We start from the raw sequence: 26,069 nt of genomic DNA on the forward strand, positions 1-26,069 counted from the left end.
CAGGTTATCTCAAGTGCTTATATACAAATGCACAAAGCCTTGGAAACAAGCAGGGAGAACTGGAGGTCCTGGTGATGTCAAGGAACTATGACGTGATCGGAATAACAGAGACTTGGTGGGATAACTCATATGACTGGAGTACTGTCATGGATGGTTATAAACTGTTCAGGAAGGACAGGCAGGGCAGAAAAGGTGGGGGAGTAGCACTGTATGTAAGGGAGCAGTATGACTGCTCAGAGCTCCGGTACGAAACTGCAGAAAAACCTGAGTGTCTCTGGATTAAGTTTAGAAGTGTGTGCAACAAGAGTGATGTAGTGGTGGGAGTCTGCTATAGACCACCGGACCAGGGGGATGAGGTGGATGAGGCTTTCTTCCGGCAGCTCACGGAAGCTACTAGATCGCATGCCCTGATTCTCATGGGTGACTTTAATTTTCCTGATATCTGCTGGGAGAGCAATACAGCGGTGCATAGACAATCCAGGAAGTTTTTGGAAAGCGTAGGGGACAATTTCCTGGCGCAAGTGCTAGAGGAGCCAACTAGGGGGGGTGCTTTTCTTGACCTGCTGCTCACAAACCGGGTAGAATTAGTGGGGGAAGCAAAAGTGGATGGGAATCTGGGAGGCAGTGACCATGAGTTGGTTGAGTTCAGGATCCTGACGCAGGGAACAAAGGTAAGCAGCAGGATACGGACCCTGGACTTCAGGAAAGCAGACTTCGACTCCCTCAGGGAACGGATGGCCAGGATCCCCTGGGGGACTAACTTGAAGGGGAAAGGAGTCCAGGAGAGCTGGCTGTATTTCAAGGAATCCCTGTTGAGGTTACAGGGACAAACCATCCCGATGAGTCGAAAGAATAGTAAATATGGCAGGCGACCAACTTGGCTTAATGGTGAAATCCTAGCGGATCTTAAACATAAAAAAGAAGCTTACAAGAAGTGGAAGGTTGGACATATGACCAGGGAAGAGTATAAAAATATTGCTCGGGCATGTAGGAATGTTATCAGGAGGGCCAAATCGCACCTGGAGCTGCAGCTAGCCAGAGATGTCAAGAGTAACAAGAAGGGTTTCTTCAGGTATGTTGGCAACAAGAAGAAAGCCAAGGAATGTGTGGGCCCCTTACTGAATGAGGGAGGCAACCTAGTGACAGAGGATGTGGAAAAAGCTAATGTACTCAATGCTTTTTTTGCCTCTGTTTTCACTAACAAGGTCAGCTCCCAGACTGCTGCGCTGGGCATCACAAAATGCAGAAGAGATGGCCAGCCCTCTGTGGAGATAGAGGCGGTTAGGGACTATTTAGAAAAGCTGGACGTGCACAAGTCCATGGGGCCGGACGAGTTGCATCCGAGAGTGCTGAAGGAATTGGCAGCTGTGATTGCAGAGCCACTGGCCATTATCTTTGAAAACTCGTGGCGAACCGGGGAAGTCCCGGATGACTGGAAAAAGGCTAATGTAGTGCCAATCTTTAAAAAAGGGAAGAAGGAAGATCCTGGGAACTACAGGCCAGTCAGCCTCACCTCAGTCCCTGGAAAAATCATGGAGCAGGTCCTCAAAGAATCAATCCTGAAGCACTTGCATGAGAGGAAAGTGATCAGGAACAGCCAGCATGGATTCACCAAGGGAAGGTCATGCCTGACTAATCTAATCGCCTTTTATGATGAGATTACTGGTTCTGTGGATGAAGGGAAAGCAGTGGATGTATTGTTTCTTGACTTTAGCAAAGCTTTTGACACGGTCTCCCATAGTATTCTTGTCAGCAAGTTAAGGAAGTATGGGCTGGATGAATGCACCATAAGGTGGGTAGAAAGCTGGCTAAATTGTCGGGCTCAACGGGTAGTGATCAATGGCTCCATGTCTAGTTGGCAGCCGGTATCAAGTGGAGTGCCCCAGGGGTCGGTCCTGGGGCCGGTTTTATTCAATATCTTCATAAATGATCTGGAGGATGGTGTGGATTGCACTCTCAGCAAATTTGCGGATGATACTAAACTGGGAGGAGTGGTAGATACGCTGGAGGGGAGGGATAGGATACAGAAGGACCTAGACCAATTGGAAGATTGGGCCAAAAGGAATCTGATGAGGTTCAATAAGGATAAGTGCAGGGTCCTGCACTTAGGACGGAAGAACCCAATGCACAGCTACAGACTAGGGACCGAATGGCTAGGCAGCAGTTCTGCAGAAAAGGACCTAGGGGTGACAGTGGACGAGAAGCTGGATATGAGTCAGCAGTGTGCCCTCGTTGCCAAGAAGGCCAATGGCATTTTGGGATGTATAAGTAGGGGCATAGCAAGCAGATCGAGGGACGTGATCGTTCCCCTCTATTCGACATTGGTGAGGCCTCATCTGGAGTACTGTGTCCAGTTTTGGGCCCCACACTTCAAGAAGGATGTGGATAAATTGGAGAGAGTCCAGCGAAGGGCAACAAAAATGATTAGGGGACTGGAACACATGAGTTATGAGGAGAGGCTGAGGGAGCTGGGATTGTTTAGCCTGCAGAAGAGAAGAATGAGGGGGGATTTGATAGCTGCTTTCAACTACCTGAAAGGGGGTTCCAAAGAGGATGGCTCTAGACTGTTCTCAATGGTAGCAGATGACAGAACGAGGAGTAATGGTCTCAAGTTGCAGTGGGGGAGGTTTAGATTGGATATTAGGAAAAACTTTTTCACTAAGAGGGTGGTGAAACACTGGAATGCGTTACCTAGGGAGGTGGTAGAATCTCCTTCCTTAGAGGTTTTTAAGGTCAGGCTTGACAAAGCCCTGGCTGGGATGATTTAACTGGGAATTGGTCCTGCTTTGAGCAGGGGGTTGGACTAGATGACCTTCTGGGGTCCCTTCCAACCCTGATATTCTATGATTCTATAAGTGCCTCTCCCCTTATGCACCATTGCAATTAGCTCTTGCACTCATCGTCCCTAGATCTGAACAGCTGAGGCAGGACATTCTCACTGACGAGCTACCACCTCTGGATTTTGCTCTCCTCATTGGTCCAGCAGCCCAGGCACATTGGCCTTTATGGCACTACATAAAGCTTTCGCTCAAGGTGGCAATGGTGGAGCCTCTCTGCTTACAGTGGTTGTTAATGGCGAGTCTCTTTAGATTTAATTTGATGTTGGTGAGCTAATTTAGTGGGGCTTAGCAATCTATGTGTACATGTCCAGAAGCAAAAAAAAACAAACAAACATGCAACTAACCAGTCCTTAATTTCATACCCATCCAGCACACTGACACTTACAATGCAGTCCTAAGGATCTAGGGGTCTACCTTTTTGCACAATCCCCATAAAAGGAAGGGACCTTTTTTCTTTCATAGATAGCAAAGGGAGAGGAAGCATGGGAGGCACTGTGTTTAGTGGTTAGATGGAGACCAGGACTCCTGGGGTCTGTTCCCAGCTTGGGGAGGGAGCTTGATCTGCACAGGGGACTAGAAGTCAGGATTTCTGGGTTTCAAATGTCCTTCTGCCACTTGCTGTGTGATTTCAGGCAAGTCACTTCACCTCTCTGTGTCTCAGGGTCCCATCTGTAAGAGACAGATAATGCCCACTGCACATAGGGAATGTCAGGCTTCAATAATTAACATCTAAGTCACATTGACCCACTCTGATGATATGGCAGTGGTTCCCAACCAGGTGTCTGGGGTCCCCAAGGGGGCCATGAGCAGGTTTCAGGGAGTCCACCAAGCATGGCTGGCATTGGACTCATTAGGGCCCAGGGCAGAAAGCCAAAGCCCAGCCATGCAGGTCTGCAGACCGGGTTCTGAGTTCCACCACCCAGGCTGAAGCCACAGCCTGAGCAACTTAGTTTTATGGTGTTATGGGGCCACCCATACCCCCTGTGGTATGGGGCCCTGAGCAATTGCCCTGCTTGCCACACCTAACACTGACCCTGGCTTGTATACGCAGAAAAGAGTTGTTGTTGCACAGGTGGGCCGTGGAGCTTTTATAGCGTGTTGAGGGGCCTCAGAAAGAAAAAGGTTGAGAACCCCTGCTCTAGGGGAACACACAGGTTTAAGTTCTAACCCTCCAGACACTGAAGGCCAAACACTGTTCACTCTGCATGAGAAATGAAGGTCATGTGTGTGTGTAAATCAGTGCTCTGGGATATAATCTCCAGTTTACATATCCTGGACATGCAAGTGTTTCCAGTCCGCAGTTTAGGAAAATACATGATTTGTACAGCAGTATAAATCACAGCCAGCACAGCCATATAAATTAGTGCCACGCTCCCATAAACAGTTACAGTCACATTCTACACTTATAACATTCATAAACCAGTCGGAGAACACTTCAATCTCTCTGGTCACGCAATCACAGACATGAAGGTCGCTATCTTAAAACAAAAAAACTTCAAATCCAGACTCCAGCGAGAAACTGCTGAATTGGAATTCATTTGCAAATTGGATACTATTAATTTAGGCTTAAATAGAGACTGGGAGTGGCTAAGTCATTATGCAAGGTAGCCTGTTTCCTCTTGTTTTTTCCTAGCCCCCCGCCCCCCCCAGATGTTCTGGTTTAACTTGGATTTAAACTTGAAGAGTGGTCAGTTTGGATGAGCTATTACCAGCAGGAGAGTGAGTTTGTGTGTGTATGGGGGTGGGGGGGATGTGAGAAAACCTGGATTTGTGCAGGAAATAGCCCAACTTGATTGTCATGCACATTGTGTAAAGAGTTGTCACTTTGGATGGGCTATCACCAGCAGGAGAGTGAATTTGTGGGGGGGGGGGGGTGGAGGGTGAGAAAACCTGGATTTGTGCTGGAAATGGCCCACCTGATGATCACTTTAGATAAGCTATTACCAGCAGGACAGTGGGGTGGGAGGAGGTATTGTTTCATATTCTCTGTGTATATATAAAGTCTGCTGCAGTTTCCACGATATGCATCTGATGAAGTGAGCTGTAGCTCACGAAAGCTTATGCTCTAATAAATTGGTTAGTCTCTAAGGTGCCACAAGTACTCCTTTTCATTCTACACTTAATTAGCACTGGATCTCACAGCCCATGATATTTCCGGAGAGCCTTTTCAAGGAGGGCATCGCTGATGCCAGAACCAGGCCACACCTTGGTCCCACAAAGCCCAGGGCTGCGGTCCTGCGAGGCATACTGCAGTCCAGTGATCTTAAACCGGTATTGGGTTGCCTGGAGGAAGATTCTTATTTGTTTCACAGAGTGGCTGACTCAGGGACTTTGTCCTGTTTGACTGTATTTTTAAGAATTCCTATAGCCTGCAGGAGGCTCCAGGGAATCTCAGGGTGAGGGGGCCACCTTTGTTGGATGGAAAATTAAAGGAAAACCACATTAGAAAAAAGGGGGAGGAGAATCCTTCATTTTAAAGGGACATTTTAGAGACACACAATTCTCTTAGCATATGTATTTTTTCTCTCAAGTGTACATGTCTACTGCCCCCAAGTATACAATGCAATTATCATAAGCTTCAATTTATTGTTTGAAATGTAATGTATCAGAACTGAAATATACCATGGGAACACATCTTAAAATAAGGGCTGGGTGGTCACCCTGTCTCAGGGACAGATTCTGGCACACCTACACTGAGTCCCATTGAAGCGAATGGACCTTATTTGTGCCGTAAAGATATTACTTTGGTAGGGTTGCCAACTTTCTAATCACACAAAACAGAACACACCTGCCCCGCCCCTTCTCTAAGGCCCCGCCCATGCCCTGGCCCTTCTCCAAGGTCCTGCCCCCGCTCACTCCATCCCCGCTCACTCCATCCCCCCCCTCTCTGTCACTTTCACCAGGCTGGGGCAGGGGGTTGGGGTGTAGGAGGGAGTATGGGCTCTAGGCTGGGGATGCAGGCTCTGGAGTGGGCTGGGGTTGAGAGGTTTGGGGTGCAGGAGGGTGCTCTGGGCTGGGGCAGAGGGTTGGGATGCGGGGGGGTGAGGGCTCTGGCTGGGAGTCTGGGCTCTGGGGTGAGGCCAGGGATGAGGGGTTTGGGATACAGGACAGGGCTCCGGGCTGGGCCCGAGGGGTTCGGAATGCGGGTAGGGGTGTGGGCTCTGGAATGGGGCCAGGGATGAGGGGTTTGGGGTGCAGGATGGGGTGCAGGGTCCTGGCAGCACTTACCAGGACTCCGAGGAAGCAGCCACCAGATCTCTGCAGCCTCTAGGCGCATGGGCAGCCAGAAGGCTCTGCATGGTGCGCGCTGCCTTTGCGCATGCAGACACTGCCCCCCACAGCTCCCATTGGTCGCAGTTCCCTGCCATTTCTGCAGCTCCCATTGGCTCTCGGGGCGGGGGCAGCGCACGAAGCCTCCCAATCCTTGGCTGCCCCAGCACCTAGGGGCTACAGGGACCTGGTGACCAATTCCGGGAACCGCACAGAGCAAGGGCAAGCAGGGAGCGTGCCTTAGCCCCAGGCCCCCACTGCGCAGCTGACCAGACTTTTAATGGTCAGGTCCAGAGCAGCCTGGATCCCCTTTCGACCGGGCATTCCAGTCGAAAACCAGATACCTGGCAACCCTATATCAGAATCTGGCCCTGAACAAGTATATAAACAGATGAAGTCACTTCACCAAACATGTAAACAATTTAAAATCTTGGTTAACACACTTTCACAGAGCGTGTGCTGTTTAGTAAACTAAATACAAACCACACAGAGCATAAATCACTAGTTACCATGCACTATTTACTAGTGAACTCCATTTTTAGAGAGATACAGAATTTCTACCTCCATTTCAGAAGAGTACTTTACTCCCTTCAAAGCATCATGTGATATGAAAAGAACCTATCCCCTTTGCATAGATCCTCTAAGCACCCAAAGGAATCAAACCTAACACCTTCTGCACAAGAACCACTTGAGCGAAAAGAATAACCATGAACCACACTTAAGTAGCAGGGCATTATAGTTGCTACTAGAGAGAGTTATGCTCACACATGCTAAGCCAGTGCACAGCACACCTGTTAGACAAGCTTGCCCCAAGTGTATGAGATCTACGGATGCAGATATCCACGATTGTAAAGCAGATAGCCACAGATTTGCAGAGCTCCAGTTACATGCTCTTCCTCCCTCAACCTGCTCTTGTTACGGAAGTGTGGCTTGTCCAACTGATGCTCCTACCAGCACAGGAAAAGCAAATTAATAATGGTTTCCTTTACTGATTTGTATTGTACATGGTTAGAGTGCTGGAGTAAAGGAATCCGTGTGGCACCTCGACACTGAAGTCCTCCAGTTAGCTTCAGAGCAGAGCAAGGTTCTCCCAGCACAAACATGAAGAGACCAAAGCTAGGCTGAAAGGGGAATTCGGCCTCTCCGCTGTGATCATGAACATGGGGGGGGACTTAGTGTCAGCTGCGGTGGTTTGTGAAGAGGACACTTGCTCATTAGGAAATGCACTGAAGTTACCAGCTCAAGCATAATCCACTTTTTAGCTCAGGTTCATAGAATCATAGAATATCAGGGTTGGAAGGGACCCCTGAAGGTCATCTAGTCCAACCCCCTGCTCGAAGCAGGACCAATTCCCAGTTAAATCATCCCAGCCTGGGCTTTGTCAAGCCTGACCTTAAAAACCTCTAAGGAAGGAGATTCTACCACCTCCCTAGGTAACGCATTCCAGTGTTTCACCACCCTCTTAGTGAAAAAGTTTTTCCTAATATCCAATCTAAACCTCCCCCACTGCAACTTGAGACCATTACTCCTCGTTCTGTCATCTGCTACCATTGAGAACAGTCTAGAGCCATCCTCTTTGGAACCCCCTTTCAGGTAGTTGAAAGCAGCTATCAAATCCCCCCTCATTCTTCTCTTCTGCAGGCTAAACAATCCCAGCTCTGAAGGGCTCATGTAGCGTTCATGCACCTGGAAACAGTCAGGGCACACCCTACTGTTGTGTAGGAGCAATGCACACATTGCTCTGTTCTATCCAAGGACATAGACCATGAAAACATGGACCATCTGGGAAGTCAAAATAAGGACATCAGCCGTGGGAAGCTTCCTTGGCCGAAACTCAAGGCCTGAGAATAAAGATTGTAGTAGATAGAGGCTAGTAAATAGGAATATTAATCAAAGTCATATTATTTCCTTTGTTGATGCCTTTTGCAGTCGGTTGGGGTATGTGATGCGCAGGGGGGAGAGAAATAAAAGAGGTGGAAAAGCTGACAGGAAGATCCCATCAGCAGACCAGCCTGCTTGCTTGCCTAAAGCCGTGTCCTATCTTGTATTGAACCGCCACAACTGGCACCCAAACGTGGGGCCCTCAGCACTCACCTCGCCCGGCAAGGGTTTCAGACGCGTCACTCATCCGCTTCGCGGATCCCGGTGAGTATTTTTCATTGTGGTAAGTATGGGAAGTTCCCTCTCTGCTTTGCAAGTGCAACACCGCTGTGAGCTACAGTATTTGTTGCGTAAGGCTCAGCATGACTGTCCCACTAGAGAGCTCACTCTCCTGCTACAGGAGGTGAGTGCCCAGTGCCTGTGGTACCCTGAAGCTGGAACCCTTAACTTAGCGGACTAGGAGCGGTTGGGCCAGACATTGGACGAGGAGCCTCGGGCGCCCGTGCAGGGTTTACATGCCTGGCACCTCTGCCGCGACGCGATACAGCGTGTCGCCTCGGACAGACCCTCCCTCGCGAGGTTGGTGATCTCGCCACCCCCGTCCGCTCCTGCAACCATCCCTCCCCCTGCTTCACCCCCAGGGCCTCTATTACCACCGCCTCCCTGGCCTTCCCCACCGGAGCCGGTGTGTGATCACCCTCCCCCCGTGGGGCCCCCCGGAGGGTCATCCGTGTCTGCTCAGGGGCTTTCGCTGGTGCAACGAATGGTCCATGCAGCGAAGACTCGCTCAGATCTTACAGCGGAGGAGCTGGCTGATCTGGTCTCAGTTTGCCCGGTGACCTGGCAGAATGATGACCAGGGCAACCCCGTGGGCACCTGGACCACTTTGCCATACTCGGTGGTTAGAGAGGTAAAGAAAGCAATTTGTGAGTTTGGCCTGACTAGCACCTTTGTGCGTGGTCTCATTGAGGGGATAGGTACTGGGTACTCCCTAATCCCTGAGGATTGGAAAACGCTGCTGCGCATGATGTTATCACCCAGTCAGTATGTTATTTGGCTTAGTGAGTATCGGCAGATGGCAGAACGCCAAGCTCAGGTACATAGAGAGCACAGTATCATTTATGAGCATTTGGCAGGGGAGGGCCCGTTTGCTACTATTGAGATGCAGTCTCAACTCCCTCAGGCCGTCTTCCCCATTATTTCCACCTGTGCCCAGCATGCTTTCAAGAAGGTCCCGGATTCAGGCAAGCCTACCAAAAGCTTTGTCAGTATCCGTCAGGGTGCCTCAGAGTCCTTTTTGGATTTTACCAACAGATTGCATGAGGCTATCCTCCGACAGGTGGATAACACTGAGGCAGCTCACGAGCTCCTGTTAAAATTGGCAGTTGAAAATGCAAATGAGGATTGCCGCCGTGCTCTCCAGGCAGCGCAAGCCTCTGGTATTTTAGAGCTCTCAGACATGCTGCGGGCGTGCCAGAACATCGGCACACAAGCCCATAAGGCTGGAGTTCTGGCTGCCGCCCTGAGAAAAACCGGGAAGGAGGGGAAGCGTTGTTACTGCTGTGGTAAGGAGGGTCATTTTCAGCGGGAGTGCCGCTCATCTAAGGCACCAGCCCGACCCTCCAAGAAGTGCCCCAAGTGTGGGAAAGGTTATCACTGGGCTAATCAGTGTCGTAGCAGGTCGGGAAACCGCGCGACGGGTCCCCCCCGAACCCAGGGCCAAATGGGGGTGTTTCCTACTCAGGCAACCGCTCCTCTGCCTTAAAATCCATAGACTCTATCAGGGCGGCGACTGCTGGAAGTGCAGGGCTTGATTTGATCATGCAGGAGGACACTGACTTTCGGCTGCCAGGTCTGTGCTATACCGACACAGGTGACGGGACCTCTCCCTGCCGGCTTTGTAGGTCTCGTTCTCCCTCGCTCACATGCAGGGAAACAGGGCTTTTTTGTCATTCCAGGGGTCATTGATGCTGACTACACAGGCATTATTAAGGTTCAGGTGTGGACTCATCTTCCACAGTCGCTCCCGTGTGGACGGTCAATTGCACAATTGATTTTAGTCCCCTATCAGGTGCCAGCTGCGGAGGATCGAGACCAGGGCAGAGGCGGCTTTGGATCGACGCTGGCTCAGTCGCCATCTCACAACACGTCCTCTCCACTTGTTGCTCTAACAATGTCGGTCCGCCCCTCGAAACCTCAGTTAACACTTCTCTTAAATGATGTTCCCTTTACAGGGCTGGTGGACACTGGAGCTGACATTACGGTGATTCGTGATCTGGAGTGGCCGGTCAGTTGGCCAACAGTTCCTTCTAAGGAGTTGTGGGGGATTGGGGGTAGCAAACCCGGGCGCCAAAGTTTGTCTTGGGTCACGGTTTCTAAACCGGGAGGCCGTGCCCTTGCTACAATCCGTCCTTTTGTGCTCCCTGTCCACCTCAATATTTGGGGCCGTGACTTGCTTACAAAGCTGGACACCACCCTCGATATTAATATCTAATGGCCCAAAACCCTCCCGCACCCGCCTTGCCCTCCGCATTACCCTTGGTGTGGCAATCTTTAGAGCCCGTATGGATTGACCAGTGGCCCCTCCCCCTAGAGAAGCTAAAAGCGCTTCAGTCGCTGGTGCAGGAACATTTGCATACGCAGCGCTTGGAGAGCTCCACTAGTCCCTGGAACACCCCGGTGTTCGTTATTAAGAAAAAATCGGGTGCATGGAGACTGTTACATGATCTAAGGGAAATAAATAAACGCATCCAACCCATGGGCCCCTTACAATTTGGCTTACCGAACCCAAATTTAATTCCTCAAACCGATCAGCTTTGTGTGTTAGATTTAAAGGATTGTTTTTTCACTATTCCCCTTTGCCCACAAGACCGTGAAAAATTCGCGTTTACGGTGCCACGATATAATAATCAACAACCCTCTCATAGGTATCAATGGAAAGTCTTGCCCCAGGGAATGCAAAACAGTCCGACCTTGTGTCAGCTCTTTGTGGATCAGGCCCTTGCCCCTTTTCGTGCCCGGTACCCCACACTAAAGGTCTACCATTATATGGATGACATTTTGCTTAGTGGTCCTCAGGTTACGGCAGAACAACTTGAATCTCTGTCCGAGATTCTCGGCCAAAATGGCCTATTAGTGGCACCAGAAAAAATCCAACGCTCTTATCCCTATCACTACCTCGGACATAAGGTTTTACAAACCTATGCTGCTCCGGTTTGTCCGGAATTAATTCTACCTCAACCCCTAACCCTTGTTAAATTCCAAGTAGTTTTGGGTCATTTAAATTGGATTCGGCCCTACTTTAGTCTCCCCACTTCAATGCTGCAGCCGTTGTTCGAGCTCCTGCGTGGAGCCCGGGCACCGGGTGCGGTTATTGCCATCACTGAAAAGCATACTGCCTGCATTCGACAAATCAATGCAGCTTTGAGTCAGCAGTTTGTGGACAGACTCCCAGAGGTCCGTACCTTGCGATTGGTTCTTCTTGCCACCCCTCATACGCCAACTGCAGCTCTGTTTGTACCCCGTACAGACACAGCCGTGTCTATTATAGAGTGGCTGTACCTTTCATCCACCCCCCCCTCGAAATATTTACCCGTATTTAGATGCCCTATCTGATCTTGTTCGTAAAGCCCGCCACCGTGCAATGCAACTTACTGGCACTGATTTAGTTGCCATTGTGCTCCCCTTGTCCCGTACTGAATTTGACTCTTTGTGCCACGCCTCCTTGGCCTGGCAGGTTGCTCTTTGTGATTATGTGGGAGAGATCTCTTATAATCCCCCTAAAGATCCCCGATTGGTAATTACCCAACAGGTGCCCCCGGTTGTCCATCGTCTTAGTCGCTCTCAACCCATTGTTTCAGCCGTCACTCTTTTTACTGATGGCTCTCCACGTCGCAGTGTTGTCACCTATCAATTAGGTGACCCCCCTCGTTGGCATTCTCGGTTTACGCTGCCTCAGCGTTCTGCGCAGCGCTCAGAATTGGCTGCTGTTGTTTTGGCCTTTCAACTTTTTGCTGATTGTCCTTTTAATTTGATTGTGGACACCCATTATGTTTATCAAGTAATTGATCATTTACCCCTACCCCTCATTACCCCTCAGGTCGATGCAGACCTCCTTCGCCTGTTTTTGTCTTTACAGTATCTCATCACCACTCGTAATTTCCCGTACTTTGTTGCTCATATTCGCAGTCATACCCCTCTGCCTGGGCTACTCACTGAAGGCAATGCGCGCGCCGATCGCGCGTTACGTGGTGAGGTAAATTCTCTTTTTTCTGACCCCATTGAAAGCCATGCCTTTTTTCATCAGTCTGCCTCTGTTTTGGCCCGGCAGTTTCACATTCCTGCTGATCATGCACGTTCCATTGTTCTGCCCCCACGGTGCTGCTGCTGCTCCTACTTTCTCTTATGCCGTTAACCCCCGAGGTACCGCAGCAAATCAGCTGTGGCAAATGGATGTTACTCATGTGCCACAATTCCGCCCCTATTCATTTTTACATGTTTCCATTGATACCTATTCGGGATTCCTCTGGGCAACCCCACAACGTGGGGAAGCCACTCCTAAAGTCATTCACCATCTGCTAGCCTGTTTTGCTGTTATGGGTCGCCCGAGCCAAATAAAAACAGATAATGCCCCAGCCTACTGCTCCACAGCTCTTTCCGCCTTTTGTGTCCAATGGGACGTCCGTCTCACACACGGGATCCCTTATAACTCCACGGGCCAAGCCATTGTTGAACGTGCAAATCGCACACTAAAAACCTTGCTTGACAAACAATTAAAACAAGGGGAGCTGCGTCTCCGAACCTTGGGAGACATTCAGCAACAATTGCATATCCTTTTGTTCACTTTAAATAACTTAACGCTAAACGCAGATCAGCAGACCCCCGCGGATCGGCATTTTCATAAATCCGAGGTGCTGGAAAGACCACGTGTCTATTACCGTCAGCTGCCTGATCCGCAATGGCTGGGCCCAGTACCTCTAATCACTTGGGGTCGGGGATATGCTGCTATGTCTCTCCCTGCAGGACCATTGTGGGTTCCGGCCCGGTGTGTGCGACCAGCACTGAAGCAGCATGGCGTGGCACCAGGGACTATCGAACCCCATACCGGAGTTTCAGCTGACCCTGGAGGAGGGAGCGGTGCCTCCTGGGTCGACAACGAAGGGACGGAAACGGAAGAGGCGTAGTGTCCCAAGCCAGCCCGTGACATGGGGAGCAGTAAAAGCATTGGTCGCCGCGGCTCAACGACGGCTGGCAGCAAACCAACAGCCAGAGACTCCTGAGACTTTGTTTGTGGCAATTCTTGCCCAAATTACTGCTAATTCTGTATTGATTGTATGCCTTTTGTGCCTGCTATTTCCTGTAGGGGTTGGCTCGGGAGCGCTTTCTCCGTTACGAGCCCGAATGACATATAACCTATGGGAAAGATTGGCTTCAATAGCAAATGTTACCCACTTTTGTTTATCTAATTCTGTAGCAGCTGGAGAATTGTTGGGTACATGCCTTATCCCAGTATGTCATCACCCTGAAGAAATAGGGAATGAGATGATGCTCGCTGCTTACGCGAATCTCTCTTCCCAATACTCTGGTATGGCTAATTGGGGCCCGGCCAATTATACTTTGTCTCACATGGCCATATCCCTCCACACACCGTACCCGGCCGGGGCCAACAATGTCACCTGTGCACGTGTGGTTAACTGCACTGGTACAAGGGTGCCCTTGGGCTGTCGGCAAGTTTCTCAACCCTTTTTAAATTGTTCCCACGCCGTAAATGTTTCATACAATTATGGCCATATCACCCTACCATCAGGATGGTTTTTTACCTGCGGTTCACGCACCTTTAATTATATTCCTGCAAATTTAAGTGATGGCACCCTTTGCTGTCTTAGTAGAATGACACTTATATTGCCTTTTGCTGGTCAAAAACGTAGTAGAAGAAGTGTACCCCTTTCAGATGATTGTATTGCAGATGTTGAGCTTTTTAGTCGTGCTGAGTATACTGCTTTAGCGGCCTCTATTGTTGGGGTCCCCGCGCTTGCCATTTATACAGCCAGAACTTTAAATAACCTGGCATGCTTTGCGGCAAAGGCAATTAATACAACATCCCAGGCAATTGCCCTACTTAACACAGAGCAACACGAATTAAGGGATGCAATTTTGGATAACAGAGCAGCCATTGATTTTTCGCTCCTGAAACACCATCTAGGCTGCTCCACGTTTCAGCACATGTGTTGCTTTAATTTAACTGATAATAGTCGCTCCATAGAAACTAGACTGGCCGAATTGGCCAATCTTACAGCACACATACGCTAAGATCTAGGGTTTGAGGGCTTTTGGAATTGGCTTACAGGATGGCTGCCCTCTCTAGGATGGCTGCGACAACTTTTCGGTTATGCTGTGTTTGTAATTGTTGGGCTTATATTTTGCTGCTGCTGTATACAATGTATTCCCTCCTTGCTAAGGCTTTGCAGAGATCCGCCCTGGTAGGCTCCCCGAGTTATGTCCTTGTCTGTCCGGGAGTTGAATCACTTACAAAAGCAAATTGATGGCTACCATGAGATGGCCGAGCATAATAACAACAAAAGGGGGGATGAAGGGTTCATGTAGCGTTCATGCACCTGGAAACAGTCAGGGCACACCCTGACTGTTGTGTAGGAGCAATGCACACATTGCTCTGTTCTATCCAAGGACATAGACCATGAAAACATGGACCATCTGGGAAGTCAAAATAAGGACATCAGCCGTGGGAAGCTTCCTCGGCCGAAACTCAAGGCCTGAGAATAAAGATTGTAGTAGATAGAGGCTAGTAAATAGGAATATTAATCAAAGTCATATTATTTCCTTTGTTGATGCCTTTTGCGGTCGGTTGGGGTATGTGATGCGCAGGGGGGAGAGAAATAAAAGAGGTGGAAAAGCTGACAGGGAGATCCCATCAGCAGACCAGCCTGCTTGCTTGCCTAAAGCCGTGTCCTGTCTTGTATTGAACTGCCACACAGCTCCCTCAGCCTCTCCTCATAAGTCATGTGTTCTAGACCCCTAATCATTTTTGTTGCCCTTCGCTGGACTCTCTCCAATTTATCCACATCCTTCTTGTAGTGTGGGGCCCAAAACTGGACACAGTACTCCAGATGAGGCCTCATCAATGTCAAATAGAGGGGAACGATCACGTCCCTCGATCTGCTCGCTATGCCCCTACTTATACATCCCAAAATGCCATTGGCCTTCTTGGCAACAAGGGCACACTGCTGACTCATATCCAGCTTCTCGTCCACTGTCACCCCTAGGTCCTTTTCCGCAGAACTGCTGCCTAGCCATTCGGTCCCTAGTCTGTAGCGGTGCATTGGATTCTTCCATCCTAAGTGCAGGACCCTGCACTTATCCTTATTGAACCTTATCAGATTTCTTTTGGCCCAATCCTCCAATTTGTCTAGGTCCTTCTGTATCTATCCCTCCCCTCCAGCATATCTACCACTCCTCCCAGTTTAGTATCATCCGCAAATTTGCTGAGAGTGCAATCCACACCATCCTCCAGATCATTTATGAAGATATTGAACAAAACCGGCCCCAGGACCGACCCTTGGGGCACTCCACTTGATACCGGCTGCCAACTAGACATGGAGCCATTGATCACTACCCGTTGAGCCCGACAATCTAGCCAGCCCTCTACCCACCTTATAGTGCATTCATCCAGCCCATACTTCCTGAACTTGCTGATAAGAATACTGTGGGAGACCGTGTCAAAAGCTTTGCTAAAGTCAAGAAACAATACATCCACTGCTTTCCCTTCATCCACAGAACCAGTAATCTCATCATAAAAGGCAATTAGATTAGTCAGGCATGACCTTCCCTTGGTGAATCCATGCTGGCTGTTCCTGATCACTTTCCTCTCATGCAAGTGCTTCAGGATTGATTCTTTGAGGACCTGTTCCATGATTTTTCCAGGGACTGAGGTGAGGCTGACTGGCCTGTAGTTCCCAGGATCCTCCTTCTTCCCTTTTTTAAAGATTGGCACTACATTAGCCTTTTTCCAGTCATCCGGGACTTCCCCCGTTCGCCACGAGTTTTCAAAGATAATGGCCAATGGCTCTGCAATCACAGCCGCCAATTCCTTCAGCACTCTCGGATGCAACTCGTCCGGCCCCATGGACTTGTGCACGTCCAGCTTTTCTAAATAGTCCCTAACCACCTCTATCTCCACTGAGGGCTGGCCATCTCTTCCCCATTTTGTGATGCCCAGCGCAGCAGTCTGGGAGCTGACCTTGTTCGTGAAGACAGAGGCAAAAAAAGCATTGAGTACATTAGCTTTCGGGTTACATTACATGAGTACATTAGGTTCGGGTATTAAAACCCATCATTTGCACAGGACAACTCCAAATGTTCAAAAATAATGAATCAGGGCCCCAACAATCCTAAGACTGGTTTAAAAATCAGGGGATTAAAAAAACTGGAGTTCTTTGCCCTCTGGATTTTGACCTTTAAGATGCACTCGCGTCACATTTTCAAGCTTCTCTGCAACCATGAGGGCTAGAAACTCTCATTTAAAAATAGGAAGATGGGATTCCCTCATAATCCCTGTCTCCAGAAGCTGGAGCTGTAAGTAAAACTTGCAATATTGGATGGACTGGCAACACTGCATTTGTATCCTGCATACTGAACTGAAAGTTCTGCCCTGGCCAACTCCTAAGTGGAAATGATCCAACAAGAAAACAACCTAGCCAATCTGCCCTTATCCATGTGTTTAAAATTATGCACCAAGGTTTCAAAAATGTCTGAAGGAAGATTTTCCTTCTGCCTTCACCCGATCTCCTTTAAACTATTTCTCTCAGAGGAGAGGTGAGGATTTGTGCTAGCCCCAATAGTTTCTCTCTGGCAATCCAAAACCCCCTACACTGGGACAGATTCTTTCATCCATTCCTGGTTCCAACCCTTACCCTCCGCAAGCAGCAAGAGAAAAACCAGCAAGGAATAGTCTGTTTCCAAACTGCAATAGGCCAGGCTGGCCTTTTAAGGGATCAGTCTCTGCCTGATTTTAGCCTAGAATGGGGCCAGCACAGCAGGGAATGCTGGGAGAGGCGGGACTATAGAAGGGGTGTCAAACTTGTTCTTTGGGGAGGGAGGCAAATTATCCTTTCACCAGAGTCTAGGGGCCAGGAATAACAAATTCACTAGCAATAGGCTACTTGTCCCAGTGCAGAATGTGCCTCTTGAAATGCAGTATTTATTTAGCTAAAGGCAGACATTTTATAAGAGAAACACATTTATGAAGCCACCCCTCTTCTGCCCATTAACTCCCCACCGTGCATCCCTGGGGACCCCTACACTGCTTTGGGAATTGTCCTTTCCCAACACTTTGGAAATCTCGCCATCTAAGGTACGTAAACAGCTCCATGACCACAGGATCCGAGTGCCTAATGCGCATAACCTTACAACATTCCCTGAGGTAGGGCAGTGCTTTTGTCCCCATTGTACAGACAGGGACCGGAGAGACTAAGTGACTAGCCCAGGGTCACACAGGATGTCTGTGGTAGAGCAGGGAGTTAGATTCAAGTCTCCCAAGCTCAGATACTCACGGCTCAGCAGGAGGGGACGAGGGGCAGGGGTCTGGCTCCCGAGCCCAGCCAGGCTCCTCATCCCCTCCCACTCCAGCTCTGGCCCTTCTTCTCTCTAGCTGGGTCTCTGAAGCTGGGCTGAAGGTAATACCCTGATCGACGCCCATGATCTCGGAGCCCAGGGACAAGGCAAGGCCTGGTATGGGTTTCCTCACCAAAGGAACACCAGAAGGAGCAGCAGCAGTAATGACGTGCTCTCAAGTGCCCTGGGCCTGGCTGAACCAAGGGCAGTTCCCTGTGGAGAGGGAGCCCAGGATGGAGGGGAGGGGAGGGGCTCAGAGGAGGATTGGTGGAGAATCCCAGACACTGGTTGTGTAGGATGGTGCCCTGGGAAGCATGATCTCGAATGCCGCGCATAGAGACTTTCAGCTGCACATGACATGGACAGAGGCACTGGGGAGAGGGCTGCATGCACATGCACACACAGAGTGAGTACCAAAGTGTGTACACTCTTAAGAGCATAAGAATGGCCCTACTGGGTCAGACCAAAGGTCCATCTAGCCCAGTATCCTGTCTTCCGACAGTGGACAGTGCCAGGTGTCCCAGAGGGAATGAACAGAACAGGTAATCATCAAGTGATCCATCCCCTGTCGTTCTTTCCCAGCTTCTGGCAAACAGAGGCTAGGGACACCATTCCTACCCATCCTGGCTAATAGCCATTGATGGACCTAAATAAGGGGAGAGAGACCACTTTTTGTCCTGTGTTAATAAATGTGATGGGGCGCCTGCCCCACACTGGGCTCTCAGGGGTTAATAGTGCCCTAGGGAGGATGCATAGGAGGCAGCCAATCACAGAAAGGCTTATAGGAGCAGCCGGTCAGGGCCGGACAGGCCCATATAAGAAGAGCTGCAGTACAGTGCAATTTCAGTCACCCCTGGAGCGTGAGGAGGGAGGTGAACTGGCTACCTTGCAGGCGGAGGGCAGAATGCACCCTGGACATAGCAGTGCTGCAGGCAGAGACCCAAGGAACTAAAGGCAGCTCCTGGCAGGGTGCAGGGATCTCTCAGGCTGAGGCAAGGGCAAAGAGGGTGCTAGGGCTGCGGGGAATTGGCCCAGGGAGATCTACAGAGGAGTCAGCAAGGACACAGAAAGTGGCGGCCATCTACAGGGCCCCTGGCCCATGACCTGGAGTAGTGGGTGGGCCTGCGTCCCACTCACCACTGGGGAAGTGGCTAGACTGTGATACTGTCCTCAGGAAGGGGGGAACAAGGAGTGTGGTACAGCTGAAGGGCTGTGTCACAAGCAGGGTGCTGTGGTTCTGGGAGCGATGTGGGTCCCTGGAGCAGAAGTGACAGTGGGAAGATGCCACCAGAGGGGGACGCACTAGCATATATAGCTAATCCCCAGGACAGCCATCAGGAGGCGCTGCAGTGGTGAGTCAACCCTGTTACAAGTGTTGGAGAACATGGGTATTCGGTCACCCCTGAGGGAAGGGGACTCAGTGAGGGACTCAGAGACTGTTTGACTGCTGCCCCTGATACAAGGGGAATTGGAAAGACTATCTGAGAGACAGTAAGTGTGGAGAGACACTGGAGCCACAATATGGAGAAGCATGTTTTGCTGAGGGCTTATATACCCTACCAGACTGGACAACTGAGTCAGTGCCGCTATGAAAAGGGGCTGACAAGCAGCCAGGGCAACTTCAGGCCCTGCTGCAGGTACTCAAGACCCAACAGAGACAGTGGAAGGTACAGGAGTACTTGCAGCTCTGTGTGGCTCAGCTAGCTGAGCAGCAACTCTATATACTTAAGATGCTGTGACGGGGGTCCATAGAGGCCACAGGGAGCGAGAGGGGAAGCAAGGCACCAGGGCCGTGAGGCTAGTGGCTGGGCCAAGTGAATGTTATGCCTATGGACAACAAGGACATTGGAAGAGAGGTTAGGGGACAGAAGCCTCTCCCGGAGACTGGGAAGAAGTGAGGGCCCAAAGAGTCCCACCTGTGAGGAGAACAGGGCAGGGATGGGCATGTTGGGTCTGTGGGCAACAGGGGCACCTGAGGAGGGAGTGCCCTCTTAGTTGCAGGGCTGAAGCTAACCCAGGGAAAAGGGCTGAGCAAGGGAAGAACAATGAGAGGAACATGGCCAAGGGAAGGCAAAGGACTTGCTTCCGGTGCCATGAAGAGGGCCATATCAAACAGCACTGCCTCCTTAGGAGGTGGGATAGAAGAGGGCTGCCCAGGAATCCGGCTAGGCCAGGGACTGCCAAGAGGAATGTGGCAGTGATGACCATGGACCAGGCAGGGGGCTATCTCCCACACTCAGCAGGGGCTGGTAGGGAGATGATGGATACGATGACTGGGATGGAGAGGACCCAGAGAGACAAGAGAATCCACACTGTAGCAGGACAAGCTGTGGTAGGGGCTCAGACCCTGGGAAAAGGGATACTGGGAAAGCCTGTGGAGTAAGGGCCAGGGTTATGGGAAAAACTGAAAGCCACTGTGCTGCGGGCTGCCTGGAAGAGGGTGGGAGGAGAACGGGCCACAAGGCTCACCCCACTCTCTCTGAGGACAGTAGAGAATGGCCCCTGCGCCCTGAAGGCACTAAGGGCCAATCTAGCCCAGCTCAGCCAGGTCGGGCAAGCAGGGCCTTGAGGTTTTATGGTCTTCCCTGAAAGTTCCCCACACAGGTGGCTCCCATTTACCTGCCTTGGAAGGCCTAAGCTGATCATGTGTGTCCAGATAGCACTAACCTATCACACGTGAGGCTCAGACCGCTACACCACTCCTGCCAGGCCCTGGACATTGTTTTTCCCGCCCCCGACCTCTGGAAGAGGCTCTTTTCTCTCTCCATTATTTCAGGTGCCACTGAGTGACTGGTGCTTAATAAGCTGATGAAGAGGCAATCATTCTACAGTGCACTCATCCCTTCTATACATCCTGGATCTGAATGAAGCATCTGTTTCAAACTCATTTTTGCGGGGGGATCAGTGTCATCTGGCTGCCTCTGGCCAAAAGCACAGGCAGGGATTGATCTCTGTGTGTCAAAACCTGGCGTGTAAATAATGCCTCCATTGATCTCGTTTGTGGAGTGTGGGAGGAGAGCGGAGGGGCCTGCCAGGCTCAGCCTACATGTGCTGAATAGACCTTGGAGTATGCTCTCTCTGGCCAATCACCTCTGAAAACCACTTAAGCAATCAAATAAACCCAAGCACTTTGTTACTGAAGGGTCTGCACACTACAGACCTGACACCTCCCCTTAGTTAAGTGCCAGGACAATGCTGTGAGCTACCAGAATTCCCAATCATAGAATATATGGGTTGGAAGAGACGTCAGGAGATCGTCTAGTCCAATCCACTGCTCAAGGCAGGACCAACACCAACTAAATCATCCCAGCGAAGGCTTTGTCAAGCCGGGCCTTAAAAACCTCTAAGGATGGAGATTCCACCACCTCTCTAGGTAACCCATTCCAGTGCTTCATCACCCTCCTAGTGAAATAGTGTTTCCTAATATCCAACCTAGACCTCCCCCACTGCAACTTGAGACCATTGCTTCTTCTTCTGTCATCTGCCACCACTGAGAACAGCCAAGCTCCATCCTCTTTGGAACCCCCCTTCAGGTAATTGAAAGCTGCTATCAAATCCCCCCTCACCTCTTCTCTTCTGTGACTAAATAACCCCAGTTCCCTCAGCCTCTCCTCATAAGTCATATGCCCCAGCCCCCTAATCATTTTCATAGTCCTCCATTGGACTCTCTCCAATTTGTCCACATCCCTTGTGTAGTGGGGGGACAAAACTGGACACAATACTCCAGATGTGGCCTCACCAGTGCCGAACAGAGGGGAATAATCACTTCCCTTAATCTGCTGGTAATGCTCCTTCTAATACATCCCAATATGGCATTGGCCTTCTTGGCAACAAGGGCACACCGCTGACTCATATCCAGCTTCTCATCCACTGTAATCCCCAGGTCCTTTTCTGCAGAACTGCTGCTTAGCCAGTCAGTCCCCAGCCTGTAGCAGTGCATGGCATTCTTCCTTCTTAAGTGCAGGACTCTGCACTTGTCCTTGTTGAACCTCATCACATTTCTTTTGGCCCAATTCTCCAATTTGTCAAGGTCACTCTGGACTCTATCCCTACCCTCCATCATATCTACCTCTCTCTCCAGTTTAATGTCATCTGCGAATTTGCTGAAGGTGCAATTCATCCCATCATCCAGATCATTAATAAAGACGTTGAACAAAAACGGCACCAGGACCGACCCCTGGGGCACTCTGCTTGATACCGGCTGCCAACTAGACATCGAGCCATTGATCACTACCCATTGAGCCCGAAAATCTAGCCAGCTTTATATCCATCTTATAGTCCATTCATCCAGTCCATACTACTTTTAACTTGCTGGCAAGAATACTGTGGGAGACCGTATCAAAAGCTTTGTTAAAGTCAAGATATATCACATCCACTGCTTTCCCCATATCCATAGAGCCAGTTATCTCATCATAGAAGGCAATCAGGTTGATCAGGCATGACTTGCCCTTGATGAATCCATGTTGACTGTTCCTGATCACCTTCCTTTCCTCCAAGTGCTTCAAAACGGATTCCTTGAGGACCTGCTCCATGATTTTACCAGAGACTGAAGTGATGCTGACTGGTCTGTAGTTCACCAGGTTCTTTTTTTTCCCTTTTTTAAATATGGGCACTATATCTGCCTTTTTCCAATTGTCCGAGACCTCCCCCGATCGCCACGAATCTTCAGAGATAATGGCCAATGGCTCTGCGATCACTTCAGCCAACTCCCTCAGCACCCTTGGATGCATTGGATCTGGACCCATGGACTTGCGCATGCCCAGCTTTTCTAAATAGTCTTTAATCTGTTCTTTCACCACTTAGGGCTGCTCACCTACTCCCCATGCTGTGCTGCCCAGTGCAGCAGTCTGGGAGCTGACCTTGTCTGTGAAGACCAAGGCAAAAAAAGCTTTGAGTACTTCAGCTTTTTCCACATCTGTCACTACTTTGCCTCCCCCATTCAGTAAGGGTCCCATACTTTCCCTGACCTTCTTCTTGTTGCTTACATACCTGTAGAAGCCCCTCTTGTTACCCTTCACATCCCTTGCTAGCTGCAACTCCAGGTGTGCTTTGGCCTTCCTGATTACACCCCTGCATACTCTAGCAATATTTTTATACTCTTCCCTAGTCATCTGTCCAAATTTCCACTTATTGTAAGCTTCCTTTTTGAGTTTAAGTTCACCGAAGATTTCACTGTTAAGCCAAGCTGGTTGCCTGCCATATCTGCTATGCTTTCTGCACTTCGGGATGGTTTGTTCCTGTGCCCTCAATAAGGCTTCTTTAAAATAAAGCCAGCTCTCCTGGACTCCTGGCCCCCACATATTAGCCTCCCAGGGGATCCTGCCCATCAGTTCCCTAAGTGAGTCTAAGTCTGCTTTTCTGAAGTCCAGGGTCTATATTTTGCTCCTCTTCTTTCTTCCTTTTTGTAAGCAGCAGGTCAAGAAGAGCATGGCCCTAGTCAGTTCCCCTAACACTTGTACCAGGAAGTTGTACTAATCAATGAAGCACGGTCTGCACAAGTTTCCAGACAGCCATGCTGAGCGACTGGCTTCCTCTTGCATCCATCTTTGCTTCTCCCCCTCCCAGCTGGCTTCCTACAAAGTCCAGCTTTGCTCTCTCCACCCTCAGGCCCCAACCCCAGTCTTCCTGCCATGGCACAAGAAAACAGGATGCTGAAAGACTTCCTAATTTCTTCTTCCTGGAGCAAGGACAAACAGCCAGCACCAATTCCAGACCAATGACAGATGAGCCTTGGAGGTTCAGTGCCCAAACTTTATCCTTTTTAAGGAGCCTTAGAAAACTCTTCCGGTGGGGCTAGAAATACTTCGCTGATGCCATCTCTACTTTTCCCATCACACCTCAGAACGGGGGGGCAAGGGGAGGGGGAGGTCATTTAAAGGGATACTGTCCACTTGAATCTAATTGTCAAATTATCAGAAACTGGATTTTTTTTAAAGATCCCCCTTTAAATAGTATTGACTTGAAAACATCCCTATTTCTTTAAAGCTATTAGAGGGGTTTGTGTTGTCTTGGCTCATGTTCAGAAGGGTCTTTGGGGTGGAACGGAGACCAATACCAATGAACGTGGTCAGGCCCACCCTTGCCCCTCCACTCTGCACACTCCTGCCAGCTGCCTCTTTAGTTTCTGTTTCAGCTCCATTACTGACCACCCTCTTGCAGGGCCTGGTACACAGGAAGGACTGTCTACCACTTAGGGCGCTAGCCAGAGACTCAGGAGATCTGGGTTTAATTCCCTGCTATGCTGAAGAGTTGGGGACTTGGTCAAGTGACTTAGAGACCAACAGCCAGAGAGACTATGGGAATGATGGTACTTGTGAAGACGAGTGCATTAGAGGTGCTCACATAATGTGATGATGGGAGCCATATAAGTACTTGCACATTTGCTCACCCAGAAGATAGGGTTTAATGAGCAACCACTGAGAGAAATTCTAAGATCTGTGTCATGCAGGCCACACTAGATCACAGTGATCCATCCTAGCCTTACAAATCTATTAAGATGTGAAGGGGTGAGTTTCCTGCAGTCCGGGATCTGGGACAGAGCGTGTCATAAGTGAGCGCCTTGCCGAGGAGTACAGACTAGGAATGATGTTCTCACGCTAAGCCTTAAGATGAGAAGTGCATCTGATTGCAACGAAACAATGAAACCGGCAACATGGCAATTGTTGTCAAATGCACAAAATGAACTGGAAAAGAAATAGAGTTGTTTCCCCCTCTTGTCACTTTCACCAATAGGAATCCAAGTGTCATCTGTAAGTACAGCAGGTATTTTCAGAGAGAAATGTAACTTTCAAGTTGACAATGTCCCTTTTAATTGAACTTTTTTGGAATATAGTGTTCGGTTTAATTCTGAGCAAAGGTTCTCATCCAGTTATGGCTGGAACATGTCCATTTTCCCAAACGCTGGAGCCAGCTGGCATACTTATGGGCACCCATTGCCCAGTGGGAACTTCACACAGGGATTTGTTTCTGGCTAAAAACACACAGAGCTCCCTGATGGAACTAGGTCAAGAGCCCACCCTGTGCCTGCAACAATGCCCCTCAACCCACGCTGTGTGCCTGCAGTTTTATAAGCACCACCTTCCCAGCCTGACACCAAAGCTCTGCAATCAGCATTTTCCAGCACTATTGCCACATGCACCATGCTACTGACACAGCTACTTCCAGGAACAATAAGAGGGTGGGGGAGAGAACATGTGCCCACAGTGGTGGATAGCATAGTATCCTAAACAGGACACAGAGTCTCCCAAGCAGGTCTGGTTCCTGTCTAGATGAGGATTGTGAAGCGTGGCCCTCCCTTTCCCCAGGACACCCTAGGCAGAGAATCTTATATTGGTGTCTGGATCCCTCCCCATCCCTTCAAAGTCACTCAGAAAGCTCGCTCTGGCCAGCAACCCTCCTGCTCTAGGCGCGTGATAGAGAAACAGCAGCTAGCCAGCTTCTTCCCGCACTGAACGCCACAGTACTCTCTCCTGCCCCAGCGGGCCACGCCAAGCGGCCTCCAGTTCCGAAAGCCAGCGCGGGCCACGCCGGCTCTTTGCTCCCTCTTAAAATGTTCCTAATCCAGCAGGACGCTCCTAGGGATGTCTCGATCCCACAGCCAGGTAGAGCTCCTGGCGGTGCTAAGACTGAGCACACAGTGAACTTAATGAGTGATTTTTATGAGACACACACTGCAGCGTGTCTCTCGTAGATAGGCATCGATAAATATGTGGCAAGAAGGATATACACTATAAAGGGGTGCGTGGCTGTAGGGTGGGGGTAGCCAAAGCACCCAGGGGAGTTAGGCGGTGCGTACCTAACTCCCCTGGTGCTTTGGCTAACCCCACCCCGCCCGCAGGCATAGGGCAGCCCCCTCCTTGCAAACTCGCAGGGGAACTGCAAGCGACGGCGGCTGAACACCTCCACGGCCGGGCCCAGTTTCTCTCCCCCCAGCAGCTGCGGGCTGCTCCCCGCCCAGCCCCTCATTCAAACAATGGCCCCGCGAGCACTCACCCAGCCTAGGCCGGCGGCGGCAGTACGCAGCGGAACCGGCCGGTTTCTTCCCCCGCCTGCTACGGGGGGCAGCGGCCAGGGCCCCGAGCCGGCCGGACAAGGCAGGCCTTGCAGCGAACTCCACGGGAGAAGCGGGCAGAGGCGGAGGATAGCGCGGCACCAGCTGGGAGCAGTGGGGGCCGCCTGTCTGAGCCGGGAGTGATCTCATCCCGGCCCCCAGGCTGCGGGGGAGCTACCCGATTGGCTAGGCCGGCTGCCCCCGGGAGGGGCCCGGATCCGGGCAGGCCTGGGGAGCTGCCGGGCAGGGTTGGGAGCGAGAGGTGGGGCTGCGGGCGGGTCTCGGGTTCTTGGCACGGAGAAAGTGGGGTGAGGAGCAGCCGGTGGACAGGCCAACTTAACTTACCCTATTTCGGAGAGACGGTGCCTGTGTTACAGCAAACCCTTCATCCTCGTACCCCA

General features: G+C 50.4%; 1 protein-coding gene across 5 annotated transcripts in view; it reads right to left on the reverse strand.

Moving 5' to 3' along the window:
• Positions 1-25,857, reverse strand: part of CD276 (CD276 molecule) — a 101,602-nt gene extending 75,745 nt beyond the window's left edge. For 4 of the 5 annotated variants that reach the window (XR_012161211.1, XM_073363089.1, XM_073363087.1 and 1 more), the window contains exon 1: positions 25,611-25,857. The gene's annotated coding sequence lies outside the window, so the exon portion shown is untranslated. The remainder of the gene's footprint in view (positions 1-25,610) is intronic. The other variant, XM_073363086.2, reaches the window with a different exon arrangement.
• Positions 25,858-26,069: the final 212 nt, after the last annotated feature.

This window comes from Lepidochelys kempii, chromosome 10, assembly GCF_965140285.1.
Source record: "Lepidochelys kempii isolate rLepKem1 chromosome 10, rLepKem1.hap1, whole genome shotgun sequence".
Classification (NCBI taxonomy): domain Eukaryota; kingdom Metazoa; phylum Chordata; order Testudines; family Cheloniidae; genus Lepidochelys; species Lepidochelys kempii.